This window comes from Rattus norvegicus, chromosome 5, assembly GCF_036323735.1.
Source record: "Rattus norvegicus strain BN/NHsdMcwi chromosome 5, GRCr8, whole genome shotgun sequence".
NCBI lineage: Eukaryota > Metazoa > Chordata > Mammalia > Rodentia > Muridae > Rattus > Rattus norvegicus.
This window is the reverse complement of record NC_086023.1, coordinates 150,439,589-150,460,261: the sequence shown is the minus strand read 5'-3', so window position 1 is coordinate 150,460,261 and position 20,673 is coordinate 150,439,589. Positions and strand designations below refer to the sequence as shown.

Genomic DNA, 20,673 nt, shown 5'->3' with positions numbered 1-20,673 from the left:
TCTGGCCAGACAGTCTAGCCTAATTGGTAAGCTGAGGGAGATTCCTGAGATGACACATTGTCATCTGAGATTCCTGAGATTGTCATCTGCCCTCTACATGTGTATGTGCACACACGCACACATGCATGTGTGCACACTCATGACTGATCTCTCTCACACACACACACAGACATTCGTGCATGCACTATTTTTTTTTAAATTTATTTAATGTGTGTGAGTACATAGACACACCAGAACACCAGAAGAGGGCATCGGATCCCATTACAGATGGCTGTGAGCCACCATGTGGTTGCTGGGAATTGAACTGAGGACCTCAGGAAGAGCAGTCAGTGCTCCTAACCACCGACAAGCTGAGCTGTCTCTCCAGCCCTGAATGCACTATTCTTACCCCCATGTTATAGTCAGACTCGGAGAAGAGAGATGCTGGGTGTCACAGGCGGTCAGTGCCTCTCATATGGTCTGGTTTGAGCACGGATGGGTGAGGGACTGGTAGAAAGCTTGTCCAGCATGTTCAAGGCCCTCAAGTCCCTCCCCAGCACTGCAAATAAAGTAGAAAATTGTATTTGGCTACACTTGGCTATTTCGGTTCTGCCTGAGACTGCCTGAGAGATTAGACAATCTAGGTGAGAAGTCACTTCCCAGCCCCTGACAGCCAACAAAGTTTGACACAGGAAAAAAACCCCTGGCCCAGTTGCTCTGAGAGGCCCTCAGTAAACAAAGAGGAAATCAGTTCTTCATGGCTGCAGAAATGACTGCAGTTAGATGGCAGGAGGGACTTACAGACAAGAGAGGAACTAGGCAGCAGGGGAGTTCCTCATCAGAGTCAGGAAATGACATAGTGGTCAGCTCCCAGGGCTGAGCTCTGGGAAAGGAGAGAGCCTGTGAGGTGCAGGCACAGTTCCCACAGTTCCTGCACAGGGGAGCCATTGTCTCATGGAGAAGACACGTCACACCCTTGGGTCAACAGCCAAATGTGAAGGTCATTTGGAAAGGAGAGAGAGTAGAGCTGACAGAGAGAAAGGGGGAGGGCGGACCTCAGAGAAGGAGCCCATGTGAGAGGCATTCCAAGACAAACAGGGCTGAGGAGAGGGTGACAGTGTCCCAGGGGAGTCACATTTATGGCACCTCTCCTGTGGGCCTGCACACTGAGTGCTTTGCAGATGGTGTTTGCCTCCTCGGCTGCAGACATTTACTGTGTGAGGTTCTGTGGGGATGAGGACTACAGCTGTGAGCAGGGCTCCTCCCCTCCTGGACCAACCGTGGCTGTGGGAAGAGACAATGGGCAGATACCACACTGAGGGGAGGTGGGGGCAGTGGTGGTGGTACAGGCTTTGAAGAAGAAAGGAAAGCAGGGAGGGGCCTGGAAAGTGTCAGCAAGCCTTGCTCTCTGGAAAGCAAACACTTAGGTGAATGGAGGCCTCCCTGGGAGAGAAGAGACTCTAGCCCAGACCAAGAGGGAGGGGGTTGGCTGGCGCAAAGACCCTGAAGTGTGGGCGTGCCTAGGTGAGAGAAAGAGAGAAGCAGGGGTGGTGGTGAGCTGTTCTTAAGGGACATGAATGGCCCAAGGCCAGGAGCTTGCTGGCCACAGTAAAGATATTTAATCTTGTGAATGCGTAGGAAGCCACTGGGGGCACTTCTGATTGTAATGAGATTTAGAATTTTGTTTTGGCCTTGAACTTTACTAAGTTGTCCCATAGGTGACTTTGAACTTCTGATCTTCCTACCCAGTGTTGAAGATTCGTTGTTTGTTGTTGTTGTTGCTGTTGTTTGTGTTTTGAGACAGGGTCTCGCTGTGTAGCCCTGGCTGTCTTAGAATTTGTTCTAAGGCTGGCCTTGAACTCACAGAGATCTGCCTGCTTCTCCCTCCCCGGTGCTGTGATTAAAGGTGTTAGAACTGGGCTGGAGAGAGATGGCTCAGCGGTTAAGAGCACTGACTGCTCTTCCAGAGGTCCTGAGTTCAAATCCCAGCAACCACATGGTGGCTCACAACCATCTGTAATGGGATCTGATGCCCTCTTCTGGTGTGTCTGAGGACAGCGACAGTGTACTCATAAATAAAATAAAACTTAAAAAAAAAAAAGGTGTTAGAACCATCGGGGTGCGCCACCACTTCTAATTTTATGTGGAGCCAAGAGCGGAGTCCAAGGCTTTGCCTGCGCGAGGCAATGGCTCTAGCAATTCGACTACATTGCCAGCCCTGTACGGACACGCAGTTATGGTATCATTCACTTAATTTTTTTTTCTTTTTTTCAGAGCTGAGGACCGAACCCAGGGCCTTGCACTTTCTAGGCAAGTGCTCTACCACTGAGCTAAATCCCCAACCCCACTGAGCTAAATCCCCAACCAAAAAATGTGTAGACCAGGCTGGCCTCGAACTCGTGATCCTCCTGCCTCTGCCTCCTTCAGCAAATCCTACCGGCATGCGCCACCACAACCGGCTTAATTTTTTTTTTTTTTAAGATTTTTTTTTTTAATGTATGTGAGTACACTGTCATGGTCTTCAGACACACCGGAAGAGGGCGTCAGATCCCATTACAGATGGTTGTGAGCCACCATGTGGTTGCTGGGATTTGAACTCAGGACCTCTGGAAGAGCGGTCAGTGCTCTTAACCGCTGAGCCATCTCTCCAGCCCCCCCCCCCCCAGCTTAATTTTTTAATGTTTCAGTTGAACCTGCCAGGCCAGTGTTCTATTATTAAGCTCCATTCTAGGCACCATGCCCCCTTTCGAGATCGAGGGGAAATTTCTATGTAGCCCAGGCTGTTGTGGCGCCCCAGGTGACAGGATCACATGTAAATGCTGCCATGAACAGTTCCTTATTCTTCTGGGTCACTACATGGTAGTCCATCACCTGGCCAGCCTGGGCTGTAGGAACCCCAAGTCTGGGACAGACATGGGGCCTGTTTCCAGTCTCTCCCTCGCACCTTTGCAGATAACATGGTGGAGAACAACGTTCTAGGTATGCACCTTCTCACTCGGTCAAGAAAACCTAAAGAGGGGTTGGGGATTTAGCTCAGTGGTGGCCCTGGGTTCGGTCCCCAGCTCCGAAAAAAAGAAAAAAGAAAAAAAAAAAAAAAAGAAAGAAAGAAAAAAAAAGAAAACCTAAAGAATAAAAAAGCCCAGAGACAGGGATGTCTGGATGTGGTTGTAATTTTGATGGATTCAGCCTAAATGTCCTGTTCAAACCTTTGCCAGTTTCTGTCCACATGAATGACAGCACTTTCGTCTTACGACAAAAATTGGTCATTTTTATTTAAGGGTTTAGTAGTGCCTGCATGTGTGTTGAGTGCACTGTCCAGAAGGGGGTGCCAGTAGTGGGCATCTATGTAGGGTAGATGCCCATGCTCCTAACCCCTGAACCACCTCTCGGGGTGTGTGTGTGTGTGTGTGTGTGTGTGTGTGTGTGTGTGTGTGTGTGTGTGTGTGTGTATGTGTGTGTATGAGAGTGTATTGTGAGTGTGTGTATGTATGTATATATGTATGTATGTATGTATGTGTGTGTATGAGAGTGTATTGAGTGTGTGTGTGTATGTATGTGTGTGTGTGTATATGAGAGTATATTGAGTGTATATGTGTATGTATGTATGTATGTATGTATGTATGTATGTATGTGTGTGTATGTGTGTGTGGTGTGTGTGTATGAGAGTGTATTGTGAGTGTGTGTATGTATGTATGTATGTGTGTGTGTATGTATGTGTATGTATGTGTGTATATGTGTGTTTTTATATATGTATGTGTGTATGTGTGTGTATGTGTGCGTGGTGTGTGTGTGTATGAGAGTGTATTGTGAGTGTGTGTGTATGTGTGTGTGTTTGTGTGTATGAGAGTGTGTGTGTATGTGTGTGTGTATAAGAGTGTATTGTGAGTGTGTGTGTATGAGAGTGTGTGTGTATGTGTGTATGTGTGTGTGTATGAGAGTGTATTCTGAGTGTGTGTGTGTGTATGAGAGTGTGTGTGTGTGCCCCCTTTCTTTGTTTTGAGACAGGTTCTCAGGCACCCAAGCTACTCCTGTACACACTATGTAGTTTAGGAGTGTGCACCACGCTGCCTTGTTTATCTGATACTGGGAATCGAACTTGCAGCTTTGTGGACGCTGAACAAGCACTCTTTCGGTATGCAAAGCTGTTTGGTTGCTCTTCTGGGAACTCTCAGGTGTTGGACTGTGCCCGGCTTTTTACTAGGCCGTTGGTCCTTTTCACCAATTTCCGAGAACTCATTAAAAATTAGCAAAACGGCCTTTTGTGATCTGAGCTGCCAACACAGCCCCTCCCCGTTTGTCATTCATCTTACGAGTTGATCTGTGGCGTTTTCCGCTGGGTTTTCATGTGTTGCCGTTATTAATTTTATTTATTTATTTATTTTTGCCTTCTCAGTCATCGTTAGACTTCCCCACTATGAGGTTGCAAAGCCTCCTGAGTTCTCTCTCCTGTTTGTTTTTACGGTTTTATTTCAGCCCTTGAATGTTGGCTCCTTTGGGGCTCGTCCTAGTGCTCCCCGAGAGCACAGATCTATTTCTGCCCCCTAGCTGGCCACCTGGTCACCCCAAGCCCGTGTATTAGAGACTCCCTCCTCACTCCGACGGGCCACCTTTATCAACCCCTGGGTTCCCACGTGCACCCCGCGCTATTTCTAGACTTTCTATTCCAGTCCCTAGGTCTAGTCTGTCTCTTCCTGAATTCCAACCAGTTTGTTCAGTTGGGGAGGCTTTTTGCTTTGTTTGTGGTGCTCGGGATTGAACCCAGGGCCTCACCCACATGAGCTACGCGAGGTGGAAGCTTAAAATACTCCCGCCTAGTGGTGAGAAAATCAACGTTGTCCTCTCCTACCTCAACACCTTATTGGTTTTTTGTTTTTTGGAGGTGAGGTGGGGGTGGGGTGGGGCTGGATCAGGGTCTTGCTAGCTCAAACAGCCCAGTGACCCCAGCGGTCCCCAGCCTCCGGAGGTCAGGGATCATAGGCCATGCTTGGTTTGTCATTTCCACCTCCACTTCAAACAGGGCCTCACATAACCTGGCTGTTCAGAGCCAGGCCAGGGTTGGTTTGAGCACCTAGCCACCGTTGCGTCCCTCAAGTGTGGGTGTGAACCCAGATCCTCCAGCCTTCCCCCCTCTCCCTCCCCTCCTCCCCTCCCCTCCTTTCTTCTTCCCTCTATTCCCCTTCCTTCTTTTCCATAATTCATTTTCTCTTCCCCTCCACCTCTCCCCCTCCCTCCTGAGCTCTCACAGGTCTCACAGTCCAGCAGGGAACAGAGAACAAACAAGCAATTTCGAGAGCCCTTCGGTCACTCTGCAGAGATGTGATAATAAAGCTAGCGGTGGAGCCAGAGGCTGAGGAGGGGCCAGAGGCTGAGGAGGAGGAGGAGTTTTCATCTGCCAGGGAAGAGGGAGGAAGCATCAAAGAGGAAAGGAGGCCCTGTGGTTCCCTGGGGAAGCCAGGCTGCAGGGAGCCAGCACTAGGAGGGCAGAAGCAAAGGTCTGAGAGGGGAGGCTGCTCACAGACAGCAGCTTAGGGGGTGCGCTCTAGGGACGAAGGCCAATGAGGGGTGGCTAAGCCTTGTAGGTCACAGCAAGGGCACTGGGTTTTCTTCTAGGAGGACAGTTGGTGGAAGGGTGGTGAGTTCTGACCTCTGTCTCCAGAGGATGGCTCCAGCTGCTGCCCAGAGTGGTGACAACCAGGAGGGTGATAGGATTTACAGGGAGTGGGGAGCTGAGTGGCCTGTTTCTTGGATCCTCCCTTTCCTGTCAGGCCCAGATCAGGTTTTGGAATCTCAGTGCAGGTGGGAAGGGGGTGGGGGCGCTGAGGAAGGCGGGAAGGGGAGCAGATGGATCAGGCACAGGGGCAGAGTAGCCAGAGAACACCACCTCTACAAAGGCTGCAGAAAACAAAGAGACCAAACCTGAGAGCCTCTTCTCTACCAGGGATCAAGACGCCCCAGACAACTTAAAAGCCGCGATTGCCTGGAATCTGGGCAAATGGTGCATCCTTGCAAGTCAGGAAGCTAAGCCAGGAGGGTGATGCATTTGGGGCCAGCCCTGGGTTACAGGGTATGATCCTATTTGTACACCTAGAAAAGTAACGGGGCTGGGGACGTAGCTCCACTGGTAGAGGGCTTGCCTAGCATGCACGAAGCTCTGGGTTTGTGTGCCACCTAGAACCATTGTGGTGGCACATGCCTGCAATCCCGGCAGGAGGCAAATGGCAGGAGGCAAATGGAGGGGAGTCTGAAGCGTAAGGTCAGGAAGCTGCTTCTGGTGCTTTCTCGGAGCCCCAGGTGCTGCAGGGGCAGAGGGGATCTTATTAGCCAAGCAGGTGAGCTCTGGTTTTGAGACAGCCTGGCTGAAAAGAACAAGGGGAGAGTAATGGAGGAAAACACTTGCCATTGACCTCTGCACCACTAAGGAATACAAACATATGTGTGCACATACATAAACACGTATATACACGTCGACACATGCCCACACATACTCAACAAGTTAAATTTAAGAAAAGGTGGGCCTGGAGAGATGGCTTAATGGTTAAGAGAACTGGCTGCTCTTTCAGAGGATCTGGGTTCAAATTCCAGCATCTCTACATGGTGGCTCACAACCTTGAACTCCAGTTCAAGGAAATCTGACAGCCTCGCACCAGAGTTCAAGGCCAGCCTGGTCTACATAGTTCCAGGCCAACCAAGACTACTTTGTGAAACCCTGCCTCACAAAAATAATTGTTTGTTTGTTTGTTTGTTTGTTGCTGAGACAGGGTTTCTCTGTGTAGCCCTGGCTGTCCTGGAACTCTCTCTATAGACCAGGCTAGCCTCAAACTCGCAGAGATCTGCCTGCCTCTACCTCACCAGTCCTGGGATTAAAGGTATGTGCCACCACTGCCGAGCAAAACAAGCAATAATAATAATAATAATAATAATAATTATGATTATTATTATTATTAAATATATCTTTGAAAAGTAGTGTGCTCACTGACCTGGAGAAATACTGAGTAGAAACTATTCATCCATTCAATAAATTCCTACTGAGAACTGACCTTAATTCAGATTCTATACCCACAATTATCACAGGAGGATACAGCAACAGGGTACCCCTCCCCTCCCATAACCCGTATTTGAATAAGAGATAAAATAAGAGGAAGGAGAGGAGGAAGAGGAGGAGGAAGAGGAAGAAGAGGAGGAAGGGGAAGAGGAAGGCTATAAAGAACAGGGTGGCAGTGGCGCACACCTTTAATCCCAGCCCTCAGGAGACAGAGACAGGTGAACTCTGTGAGTCTGAGGCAGCGAGGGCTACACAGAGAAGCCCTGTTTTGTTTTGTTTTAAAATTTTATTTATTATATATAAGAACACTGTAGCTGTCTTCAGACACAGCAGAAGAGGACATCGGATCTCATTACAGATGGTTGTGAGCCACCATGTGGTTGCTGGGATTTGAACTCAGGACCTCTGGGAGAGCAGTCAGTGCTCTTAACCCCTGAGCCATCTCTCCAGCCCGAGAAATCCTGTTTGAGGGGAGGTAGGGGGGTAGAATTAAAAACAAAAGTACAAAGAAAAAGGGTCGGGTTCCACAGCAATGAACATGGTACCTCTCCCTCTCCCCTCTAGGGAAAATGCCGATTTTTATTTGTTTGTTTGTTTGTTTAGGCAGGTTCTGTCTACATAGCCCTGGCTGGCCTGAAACCAAAATCCTCCTGCCTCTGTCTCACAGAGTTCTGGTGTTAGAGGTGTGTGTGCCTCCACACAAAGCCCTAGAGGAAGTGACTTTGAAACTAAGATTGGGAGAAAAAGTGCAAGCTGGGGAGGGAAGAGCAGGGGCTGTGCTCTGTTGGTAGAATGTTGACCTAGTGTGCACGCAGCCCTGGGCTTCGTACCCAGCGAGCCATACACCAGGCTTGGTGGCCACGGAGGATCTTTCCAAGTCACCTCAGTTTCACAAGGTAAAGAAAGGACAGGTCTGAAGAACCGCAGAGACAAAAGCCCAGAGGCCAAAGCGCTGTAAGTTCAGCCTGGCCACAGGGGAGGGTGTCAGAAGAGGGAAGGCTGAGTCACTTCCTGGTCCTCAGCTGACCAAGGGACTCATACCCAGTCTTCCATGCTCAAGGGTAAGGAATTAGCTTGAAGAGAGGTGACGGATAATCAAGGAGGATCGTCCCAGAGGAGGGGACCTACATACAAGTATCTCACGGAAGTCGGGTGTGTGGTAACACACTTTTAGTCTCGGCACTCGGGAGGCAGAGGCAGACAGATCTCGGAGTCCATGGCCAGCCTGGTCTACAGAGGGAGTTCCCAGACAGCCAGGCTACAGGAAGAAACCTTGTCTCAAAAAGCAAAAAGCAAGCAAGCAAACAAACAAACAAACAAAAATCTCAGGACAAGGAAAAAGCTAAGGTGTTCCCTTTGGCCAGAGCCTGGTAGGGAGAGAGAGGGGAGGAGCCTTGGCTAGAAATAGAGACCCAGGCCACAGCCTCCTATGTCTTCCTGAGTGACTTTAGGGCTGTCAATAGGGAGCTATAGAAGGATTTTATACAGAGGAATGTCCCACTCTTGGTTGGAACATGGAAAAAACTTGCCCTAGGATGTTCTTTTCTTTTCGGAGCTGGGGACCGAACCCAGGGCCTTGCGCTTGCTTGGCAAGCGCTCTACCACTGAGCTAAATCCCCAACCCCTGCCCTAGGATGTTCTTGAAGGTCCTGAAAGAGGACCCTAGGACTTCACAGGACCTCTGAGGAGGGAAGGGTGAGGGTGGAGTGTCTATGAGGGCCAAGTTCAATCATCGGAATTTTCTTTCCAAAACAAAACAAAGCAACCCCCCCCCCCTTTGAGAACCTGGCCCCCCTCCACACACAGCCGTAACAGGGAGATTGGGAAACTCCTTTGTCAGAGGAACCTCAGAGAAATGAAGTGGCAAGGCCAGCTGAGGTTTGGGGGGGGAGGGGCTTGTGGAGAGAGAAGAGAGTGAGATTCCATGAGACAAGTGAGTGTGTGGTCCTCACACCAGACCACTGCCAGACACAGGGGTCTGGTCTCAGCTCACTGCTGGATCAATGACTCAAGAGGTCTCCTCTCCCAGGACATGGGCACTGAAAAGTTCATCTCCTCATGCACAGAGTGTGGTCCATAGAGCTGAAGCGAAACGGCTCTAGCCACAGGCAAATCGGTGGTATGATCAAGGTCAGTGGGGAAAACTAGGATAAAGCAGTTCCCATATGCAAACCAACAAAGGGGTCCCGTTTGTTCCTTTGTTGTCTGTTTGACAGGCTCTCCTGTATCCCAGGCTGGTCTGGAATTTGCTGAGGATCCAACCTAGGGAGGGTCTCATGCTCATTAGGCAAGCATTCTACCACTGAGCTACATCCCCAGTCCAGATGTTTGCTTGGTTTTTCTTTTTGTTTTCTTTGCTGTTGTCTCTTTCAAATAGGGTCTTTCTGTGTTGGTAGGCTTGCCTCAAACTCGCCGCCAGCCTCCTCCCTTCCAAGAGTTGGGATTCTGGGAGCTTCATGCAGCCTGTCAATCAACCAAGTACAGTCAAGCATACAGGTCCGGAGGGCGGGATTCTTGTTCCGAGTGCGACGACGTGAGGGAGACAAGGGCTGTGGTCTCCCACTCCTGCAGTACTTTTAACTTTTAAGTTTGGGGTTGGGGGAAGAGGAGAGATGTGTTAAAGGGGATGAGTGGATAGGCGTGGCTGCCTCTGGGACTTTCCTCATTGAGATCAGAGTCCCCGAAATAGCTGCACTGGGTGAGAGGCTGGGTCACACCCTCTGTGTCTCCTGCTGCAGAGAGCGGTCCCACAATAGTGCTGATCCCCTCGGTTGTCATTCCCGCCCCGCCCCCCGCCCCAGAGGCAGGAGCTGTTTGGCCCTGTCCCCTGAAGATGCTGGGGCGTTCGTAGAAGCCTTCTGTCGCTTTGCCTCATCAGGTCAACTGCTACAGAGGCGAGCTTCGTGAAGCTGTCCATAACCGCCAATCAGGAAGTAAAAACTCATTCGGGCCAAGCCCCCGACATGACGTCAGCCCGTAGTCCCAGAAACCACGCCTTGCCAAAGGAGGGCACTGGTGGGATTATGACTGTGGACTTCCTGAGGGTAAAAAGTTTCATGTTAGTTATGCATATCATAATTGCCCTTGGCTGGAGAGACGGCTCAGGGTTTTAGAGCACGCACTAATCTTCCAAAGGACCTGAGTTCGATTCCCATCACCCACAACAGCACATGCAAATATACTGCATAGTTAACAATAATGACCAAACATACACATAAGTAAGAATAATAATGAGAATAGAGGGCTGGAGAGAGATGGCTCAGTGGTTAAGAGCACTGGCTGCTCTTCCAAAGGACCTGAGTTCAATTCCTAGCACACACATATTAGCTCACAACTATCTGTTAATCTCGGGGATCTGTTGCCTTCCTCTGGCCCCCAAGGGTATTAGACACACATGTGGTGCAAAATACCCAAACAAACAAATTAATTAAATGAAATTAAAACAATTAAGTGCCCTAGGTCAGGGTGAGGTATGATGGTCCATGCCTTTAATCTGAGCACTCCGAGAGGCATTGGCCTGGGGATCTCTGAGTTCAAAACCAGGTTTGGACACATAGGGAACTCCAGGCCATCTAAGGCTAAGTAGTGAGATCCTGTCTCAAATATAAAATAAAATGAAACAGCCCCAAGAAATATAGGCAAAGCAAAAAGGTTCCCAACAATATATTTTCACCACATGGGGGGGCAGGGGGAGAGTCCAGGGCACTGTGCATGGTAAGTACAAGCCCTGAGCATTATCTTCTGACCTCTCTTTACTCTTTGTTTGTTTAAGAGTGGTTCTCGAGGGGTTGGGGATTTAGCTCAGTGGTAGAGCGCTTGCCTAGGAAGCGCAAGGCCCTGGGTTCTGTCCCCAGTTCTGAAAAAAAGAACCAAAAAAAAAAAAAAAAAAAAAAAAAAAGAGTGGTTCTCGATCTGTCACTCAGGTAGACCTTGAACTTGTGATCTTCTTGCTTTAGTCTCCAGGTTCCTGGAATGATCAACCTGAATCATCAAGCCCAGCTCAGTGTGTACATACGTATGTGTGCACAGACAGGAATGAGGGAACCAGAGGTTGATACTGGATGCCGTTCTCAGTCCCTCTCCACCTTAGTTTTTTTCCAAATTTTTATTTATTTATTTATTTATTTATTTATTGTAGGTGAGTACACTGTAGCTGTCTTCAGACACACCAGAAGGGAGCATTGGACCCCATTACAGATGGTTGCGAGCCACCATCTGTTGCTGGGATTTGAACTCAGGACCTCTGGAAGAGCAGTCAGTGCTCTAACCACTGAGCAATCTCTCCAGCCCCCATCTTAGTTTTTGACACAGGCTCTCTCACTGAACCTGGCTAGTCCAGTTGGCCGTCAAGCCCCAGGGATTCTGTGTCTACCTCCCCAGCCCTGGGATTACAGGCACATGACGTCACACTAGGCTGTTTTCCATGGTTCTGGAAGACCTAGCTTCTAGTTTTACGCTTGTGTGACAAGCACTTCACTGACTTGAGTCATCTACCCAGTCTTGGCCTTTTATTTTTATTTTGTTTGTTTGGACACAAGGTTGCACTGCATAACCCAGTCTGACTTCAAAGTCTGAATCCTGCTGTCTTATGCCCCTGACCACTGGGATACAGAAGTGGACCATTGTATTCACCCATAACTTTTTAACAAGAATAGACACTGGGGACCTATAATAGGAGGACCTTACAGGTGTCTTCCAGGGGGCTGGAGAGATGGCTCAGTGATTAAGAGCACTGACTGCTCTTCCAGAGGTCCTGAGTTCAATTCCCAGCAACCACATGGTGGCTCACAACCATCTGTAATGGAATCTAATGCCCTCTTCCGGTGTGTCTGAGGACAGCTACAGTGTACTTACATATAATAAATAAACAAATCAGGGACTGTAAATAGATTTGCATTATACACAAATCATATACAAATACTAGGACTGAGGTTGTTAGCTCACTGGTGGCAGGCATGTCTAGCATGTACACGCCCCGGGGTTTCATTCCCTGAACTTCAGAACAATATTTGTTCTAGGCTGAACAGTTGATGGTGGGTGAGGAGGGTGGGTTAGTCAGAGGGAAGTTACAGTGGCCTGGCACAGTGGTTGTAATGAGACATGACTCATGGAGTCCCTTCGGTTTCAAGAAACTGTTCTAGGCAGGCTTTCCGGGATAAATGCTGGTTATCTGCCTTAGGAAAGTTAATTAACCTCTCTGTGCTTTGGTGGAATGCCTAAGAATATTCCGGAGGATGGCTGTAAGGGTTAACATGTGCAGGATGCCGGATATGTGGACTTGGAGATAAGTTCTGAGGTGAGAGACTTGGACTTGATACTCACGGCTGGGTGCTCAGGCATGCTTCTTTACTGTTTCTTCCTCTTCCTCCTCCTCCTCCTCCTCCTCCTCTTCCTCCTCCTTTTCCTCCTCCTCCCCTCTTCCTCCTTCTCCTCCTCTTCTTTTGGAGACAGGGTTCTCTGTGTAGCCCTGACTGTCTTGGAACTCACTCTGCAGACCAGGCTGGTCTCAAACTCAGAGATCTGCCTGCCTCTGCCTCCCGAGTGCTGGGATTAAAGGCGTGCACCGCCACCACCACACCGGGCTTCCTTACTTCGTGCATAAAAGCAGGATATGGTAAAGCAGGGGTGTCTATCCCCATCTGCGCACTATAACGGCTGGCCTGGAGAATCAATTTGTTTATCTCCATTTTCATTCTAAAGGCCAAGCCGTACCTGAGACTGACTAGACAGTGACCTCTCTAGTAAGACATGGATACCAGAATTTTGATGCCCCCAAGTGGTCCAGGAAGAGCACAGTGGTAGTGAGAAACAAGGAATGTGGCCTGTTCCCCTGTCTGCCTGAAGGCACCCGGACTTAAAGACCGTAGGAGGCCCTGACTTGGGTTGGGAGGTTCAGAGAAAATGGCTGTGGATTCACTGCTAAGTGAAAACACTCCCCTCTTTCTGTAGGTTAGGATCTCGGGTGCCCCTGGCAGTGGTGGATGCTGAAAGCTGAATGCCCCATTGGCTCATCAAGAGTTCCTGCTCAGACAGGTAGGATGGTCCCATGGATAGATACCGGCTGGCAAACCCTAAGGAGAGAATGAGCTTCTGTAAGGTGACCTCTGGCCGCCACAGAAGCTAGACAGTGGTGAGGCAGAGGCCCAGACACACACAGAGAGGCTCTGTCATGCAGCGGTGCAAGGCGTGGCAGTCCCCTGCCCTTTGCTCAGTAAAGGTTCCAGCAGAGTGCTCTGCTCCCGACCTTGTTAAGGACAGAGGCCTCTCCGTATTTGTGACAGGAGACACGACTCTGGACAAACAAGCTGCATGTGTCCAGCAAAGGCAGTCGGGTTGCCCCAGTTTGAGCTGTGTGATTATTTGCATGACCAGACTGGCATTTCCTTGGTGTTGGCTAGAGGGACAAGTCAGTTCAGTAAACAGATCCTGTAAGAACGATTGGCGCCAAGCTTTCATCTGGAACCATTTGTCCGTTCGGATAAAGAACCTCTGAATCGAATCGTGTGTCCTGGGTTCGTGTGTCCTGAGCTAGCCACACCTCCCCTCCCCTCCCGTCCCCTCCCCCTCCTTCCTACCCCCACCCGCACAGCCTCTGACAGGGCATTACGTGTTCCCCTTGCACAGTAGTGCATGCAGTGGGGAACTGGGAGTCAGCTGGGATTTTGAGGCCGAGTACTTGGGGCTGGGTTTCTCTATCTGAGTTTCTGAGGTTGGGCACTGAAACTTGGGTACTTGTGACTAGGTGCTTGGACTTGGCTGTCTGTATGAGCAAACCGACCTGTTCCCTCCCCTGATTCTTCCGGGTAGCTTCACGGCACATAGCTTCACATTAGTGACACTGTTTGTCTTGCCTGTCTATCTTTGGAGATGGCAAAGGCTGCGAGGCAAGAGAAAGCTCTGCTCAGGCGCTCCGTGTGCCTTCCTGGGACCCCTTTCCTCTCCTTACCAGGAGGCCTGAGCTTCCTAGTCTTCCACCCCTCCCCCCAGCCATCTGCTTAAAGGACGTGTCTCCTCAGTTCTTCACAGGAAGCCACAGGCCTCTTCTGCTTCAGCAACCTCCAGCTGCTGCTGGCCCAGGCCCCTTTCCAGGCCAGCCTAGTAACGCCCGGTTCTCAGCATTTCCCTCTACCGCCTGCCAAGAAGCCTGTGCGGTGCGTTTCTCTCTTTTTCCCTTAAAACCTTCTGCCTCTGTCTTGGAAGATAGACCTTGATGGCAGAGGGTCCTGAATTGTGGAACTAAAGGTTTGGGAAGGAGAGCAGGAGGAAGGTCCTTCAGAAATCTCGGGAATGATCACACCAGCGTCCAGGCTTCCTGGTGCAGAGCAGAAGCCGAGTCCATTCATTTCAGTCTCGGAAGGCTGTGGTGGAGCCTGCCCCAGGGAGGGCTTTTAGTAATTGCGGAGCAGCTCAAGGATAATGAGGGCTGATGAAGTCTAGCCCGGGACTCCAGTGCCACCTGGTGGTCATGTTCACACACTGCACCATGAGATTGTGGCGCCTCTGGAGCAGCTGACTGTTGAAGGGTAACCAGGGCCTGGTCCGAAAGTCTCTAGATAAAGGGATTTGATGATGAAAGGTCAGGACTAAGTCAGTTGACATGGTATGCCTGTAGTCAAGTGCCCGAGGAGCCTGCGGTCAAATTGTTGAGCCGAGGAGGAGTTCAAGGGCAGCCTGGTCAGCACAGCAGGAACTTGACTCAAAGAGAGAAAATCGCAAAGTTCTGGAGAGACAGTTCAGTAGTTACAGCTCTTCCAGAAGACAGAGTTCCATTTCAGTGACTCACAGCGACCTGCAACTCCAGCTCCACCCTCTTCCTGCCTCCCTAGGCACACACACATTTTCAAGATAAAGCAAGGTCAAATGCTCTAAGGTCAGCATTCGGGAAAGACATTCTCCGTCTAGTGGAGACTCCTTTGACACCATTTGACAGACAAGAAAACTGAGGACCAGAGATGACCCTGACATTGTCTTACAGCAAGGCAGTTAGAAACAGGGGTCTGAATTTATTTTATTTTTTTACTTGGGATGGAGCCCAGAGCCACTGAAGTCTAATATGGGGCTCATCTTGAGATGGAGCTCCAGAGTAAAGAGCGCCTTCTGCTAGTTTCTAGTCACCCCCATTCGTGACCAAACATGGCATTGCCCAGCACCAACCCCACTTTAGTCTCCAAAGTTGGCACTACAAGGTGGCTTTTCCCAAAAATAAACTCTCCTCTGAAGCACGAGGAACTGAGAAGGCCAGGGTTACAGAGTGTGTTCTTTTGCTCAGCAGACACTTTAGAAGAGAAAGCCCACAGGGCCTGGAGAGATGACTCTTTGGTTACACGAGCTCCCTGTTCTTCCAGAAGACCCATTAAGTTCCCAGACCCCACAGCAGGGAGCTAACAACTGCTTGAGACTAGAGCTTGAGGAGAATCAGACACCCTTTTCTTTTCTTTTTCTTTTTAAAAGATTTGTTTATTTATATGAGTACATTGTCACTTTCTTCAGACACACCAGAAGAGAGCATCGGATCCCATTACAGATGGTTGTGGGCCACCGTGTGGTTGCCGGGAACTGAACTCAGGACCTCTGGAAGAGCAGTCAGTGCTCTTAACCGCTGAGCCATCTCTCTAGACCCCAGACACCCTTTTCTGAACAAAACACTCTCTCTCTCTCTCTCTCTCTCTCTCAAAAATAAAATCTTTTTTTTTCTTTTTTTTCAGAGCTGGGAACCGAACCCAGGGCCTTGCACTCACTAGGCAAGAGCTCTACCGCTGAGCTAAATCCCCAACCCCCAAAATAAAATCTTATAACTGGGTGGTGGTGGCACACGCCTTCAATCCCGGCACTCAGGAGGTAGCAGCTCTCTGTGAGTTCGAGGCCAGCCCAATCTACAGAGTGAATTTCAGGATAGCCAGGGCTACACAGAGAAACCCTGTCTTGAAAAAGAAACACAAACAAAACAACCCAAAGAAAGCCTTATTAAAAGTCCATCACGTTAGCAGAGGGGACCCACTGGCTTTAAAGAAAACAGACTTGGGACCCCAAGAACGCAAGACACTTGTCAAGCCTCAACCCTGCACCGGGGCCAGGACTCGGTGGTGTGTCTTTCTGAAGGCCACTGCTGGAGAGAATTCTAAGAGAGATAGATGTCACATGCCCCTGCTGCTGGCTGCGTGTCGTGTCATCCGGTACTGTGTGAACACAGTAATCAAAGTCTGTGAAGACAGACAAGGGTGAAGGTCATCGAAAGAAATGGGGGTGAAGAGGAGGTGAGGTGAGCAGGAAGGAAGAGGGGGGCCTCGCAGATTCATCGTGAGCTGCATGTAGGCAGGAAGTAGGTCCTTTTGGCTGTGGGAGCCTTAGTGCCTGATACAGTGCCTGGCATGGATTGATCACTCGGTAAATGCTTGGGAGATGAAGGGGAAGAATTCAGCTGCATTCTGAGAGAATACTGTGAGGCCATCTTCAGGGGAACTCAGCCTGAGGGATTGCTGGGCACTGGGATTCAGAATCCTAAGTCCAGCCACCCCAACACTCAGGAAGCTAAGGCAGGAGAATCATCATGAGTTTGTGATTAGCCTCAGATATAACCTGGGTTCGGGTCCCAGCGTTCATAGGGAAGCTTATAGCTAGCTATCTGTAAGTCCAGTCCCAGGGGATCAGATACCCTCTTCTGGTCTCCTTAGCCACTACACACACACACACACACACACACACACAGTGCACAGACACACACAGGCAAAAAATTTCTCCCACGTGCATAAAATAAAGATAAATCTTTTTTAAATTTATGAATTAAAATTAATTAAAAAATTAGGCTTGTGGGAGTAGAGCTGTCCATCTTTCTTTGGTGATATCCAAGGGAATAAATGGATGGGGGCGCCCCGGGATGGAGTAGCCCTAATGAGATGCCAATCTTTGGGAGAAAGGGAGAAGAACTCTGAGCCCCTGGGAGCCTTGCCCGGCTCCAAAGTTAGATTTTCTAATTCCCAGGTTGTTCCTTGGTTATTTCCCCGACCCCTTACAGTGGCTGACATTTACCGAGAGCTTGCTGCTTGCTGGTACCATGCTCAAGCCTTTCTGTGCTGTGCCTCTGCCTCATGTGTACGTCTGCCAGACACGTTTCTCTGGGGACAAGCCAGTTGGTGGCAAACAATTGTCATCTGCAGAGGTGGCCCTGAAACCGAAGCCGGAGCAAGCAGGATGGGAGGAGGCTGTGACTCAGGAAAGCGGTGAGGTAGAGGAGGCCGGAGGGCAGCTGCCTTCACTAATGCTGCCCCGGGGCCACAGACAGCCTAAACCACAGTTCTTTGGGAAGCAGCTTCTACGGTACACAGGGAGCCCTTTTCCAGGAGTGTGAGTCTTCCCAGCACACTTGGGAAGCATGGAGCACACTCAAGGGCGTGCCCAATCGGGTGAAATCCATTACGTGGTTCTTCCTCTTCAGGGTTGGAAACTCTCTCCGCCCCCGACACACACACACACACACACACACACACACACACACACACACACACACACACACACACACACACGGCAGTTTGTAGTCTCCATCTGATGATGTCACCGAAATGTTTCTTCAGAGATTGGAGTCCTGGCTTATCCACCTCAGCCTAAGCAGAGAGTGAGTAACCGGAACCCTGTGTCAGTTCAGAGTCTCTGAGCTCGGCTCCTCAGCTACGGACCCTGGACTGGAGCACTGCAGTCTAACAATCTAACAGAAGGACATCGCTGAGGAGGAACCTCAGGGGAGGCGATATCTCAGAACAAAAAGGGAGGGTTTCTGTAGGCAGGTGAGCTTAAGGAGGACACTCCAGGCAGAGAACAGCTCGTGCTCTGAGCCAGAAACAAAATCAGGTGGTTTTGTTCCGGGAGCCGTGGTTGACTTGAGGGGAAAATGAGGGTGGGGGCGTGTGGCTGAGGCAGGCCCCAAGCAGGTCTGCCCGAGCGTCTCATTGCCTGGGTGATTCACAGGACACAGTGTTTTCTCATCTAGGTCACCCAGGAGAGCGGTAGAGAAAGTTCTGGGCTTCAGCCGGAAGAGGGAGGGTGAGGACGGAGGAGGGTTCTTGAGAGCCTCCAGCTATTCCTCTCTCCTGTCACCATCCCTTGTTTGCAAGGTGCTAGGAGATAGTGTAGCCCCAGAGGATGCCGCTGCCACAGACAGCAGAGACTGGTCCCCGGGGGCCCTAGAACAAGGCCTGGGAAGCCAAATGTCTGAGAACCAATGATCAGATCGAAGCTTCTGACTTCCGGATGGAGAAGCCAAGGCTCAGGGAGGGGCTTCTGTGAAGCGAATCTCCTTTCCTCCGCATTTCCATTCCAAATCAGAGATGGTGTAAGAGATGATTCAGACAAAAAGCAGGGGTCCCTTGGCTTCATGCCTGCAGTAAAAAAAAATGTTATGAGCCGTCACCATCATCACCATTGCTGTAGTCGCTGCCATCACTGCCATTGTGATGGTGCATCCTCATCGTGGAGACGATGTACGCGCTGGGCAAATGTTCTGCCTCCGAGTTATGTCGCAGTCCTAGCACCATGTTACTGGTAATGACTGTTAGTAAAAGTTGCCTCTGTGGAAACCTCTTTGCATGGTGCTGGGGGTGTTCAAAAGAACAGCATCACTTCATTTTGTCACAGCCTGTGACGTGCGAGTGAGAGGTCGCCATCTCATAGCACTAGGGTATCCTCAGCCTTGTCTAATCCAATCTTCAGCCAAGGCGCCTCCATCTTGCCATTCAGCCATTTTGTTTTGAGACAGTGTTCCACTCTGCAAGCCCTGGCTGGCCTGGAGCCCATTATGTAGACAGGACTGGCCTTGAACTCACAGAGACCCACTTGCTTCTGCTTCCAAGTGCTAACCAGGATAGGACGTGTGGGCTGCTGTGCCCAGGAAAGCTGAGAATGGTCATCCCCATTGACAGATGAGGAAGCTGAGGTTTGGCGTGACTTCAGCAAGGCACTTACGAGGCACCTAGTTTGAGTGGCTAAAAGCAGAGCTTCTGAGTGACACTCACTGGTTTCAATGCAGCCCCTGGAACTGAGGAGTCAGTCGCAGGAACTTAAGTAAAGCCAAGCTATAAGGCCTGTGAGTCCTAACCAAGGACCCTGAGCTGGGGTGTCAGAGAAGGTAGGAAGGTCGGTCCCAAGTGCCCAATGCTCTCACTCTCTGCTTTCATGTAACCCAGAGATCCAGGACCCCAAAGCACTTTTCTGCCTGAAGGGGAAATAACAAAGCCAAAAAGTATGAATGTTGGAAGAAAAGGGGGTAGTCACCTACTTTGTGTCGAGAGCTGGGTGGGGGGGAGCTGAGAGACTTCAGTAGCAGAGATGATTCAGGAGTAGACTTGTCATTGAATGCATCTTGGTAAAAAACGTAGGAACGGATGGAGCAGGGATTCATTCCTGGGACCCTGGTTAACTCTGTGCACCCCATTGGAAAAACATACCTGAGTCTCTACGATAACGATCATAAGGTTCTATCCCCCACCAGCGTCTCATCGCATGGCTCAAGCCTTTCTGGAACTGGCCTTCTATGACCTGCAATGTTCCCCGTCCCTCAGGATCCTTACCTGTCTTATCTACTGAAGAGGTAGATAGTATACGATACCACCTCCTTTAGCCACAAGGTGGCGCCTCTCAATACCTTGCCCTCGGATCCCCCCTCCCCCCAAAACAAAACAAAACAAAACAAAACAAAACAAAACAAAACAAAACAAAACGAAGACTGGTGGCCTTCAGACCCTGTTATTTCTCCTTCCAGTTTGATGATGGGTTGGTGGAGGGGAAAAAAAACAGCGGGATGTTCTGGTAAACTGAGATTACAACCCTACCTCGGGAGCCGCGCCAAATGCAAGTTCTGCCCCCACCTGGTGGTCATAGGTGACCTATGACCATAGGTGGTCATAGGTTCAGGTAGAAAGTACCCAGTAATGGATGTCTCTTAGCAGGGTCTGGTGGTTCATGCCTGTCAGCTCTGCGCTTAAGAAACTGGGGGGGGGGGGGGTTGGGGATTTAGCTCAGTGGTAGAGCGCTTGCCTAGGAAGCTCAAGGCCCTGGGTTCGGTCCCCAGCTCCGAAAAAAAAGAACCAAAAAAAAAAAAAAAAAAAAAAAAAAAGAAACTGGGGGGGGGGGGGTGGAGAGATGGCTCAGTGGTTAAGAGCACCTGACTGCTCTTCCAGAGGTCATGAGTTCAATTCCCAGCAACCACATGGTAGCTCACAATCATCTTGCAACTCCAGTTCCAGGGGATCCAATACCCTCTTCTGACCTCCTCACACCCCTGCATGCACATGGTACACGTAAGTCAGAGAAATGAGTCTCGAGACTCATACACATGAAATGGAATAAATCTAATACATAAATGTATGTGATAAAAAAATATATAGGGGTTGGGATTTAGCTCAGTGGTAGAGTGCTTGCCTAGTAAGCGCAAAGCTCTGGGTTCGGTCCCCAGGTTCGATTCCCAGCTCCGAAAAAAAGAAAAAGAAAAAAATAAATAAATAAAAAACCTATAACGTAAATGCCATTCTTACCGACCATGCATTATGGATAAGAAAACTGGGACCTGGAGGCATTCAGTAATAGTGCCAAGGCTTCATAGCCGGCAAGATGGAAAGTCGAGGTGTAAGTCCACAACTGACTGGTGCTCTTGCCCACACTTGCAA

General features: G+C 49.8%; 1 long non-coding RNA gene across 2 annotated transcripts; it reads left to right on the top strand.

The window, feature by feature from the left end:
* The first annotated feature begins 7,337 nt into the window (after positions 1-7,337).
* LOC120102995 (uncharacterized) lies at positions 7,338-15,821 on the top strand. Of its 2 annotated transcripts, XR_010066666.1 has the most exons (4): positions 7,338-12,317; positions 12,971-13,054; positions 14,038-14,172; positions 15,727-15,821. It is a non-coding gene; the product is annotated as an uncharacterized LOC120102995 (long non-coding RNA). The 2 variants fall into 2 exon arrangements; XR_005505029.2 differs by having other exon boundaries at positions 12,063-12,317; positions 14,038-15,821.
* The last annotated feature ends 4,852 nt before the right edge of the window (positions 15,822-20,673 follow it).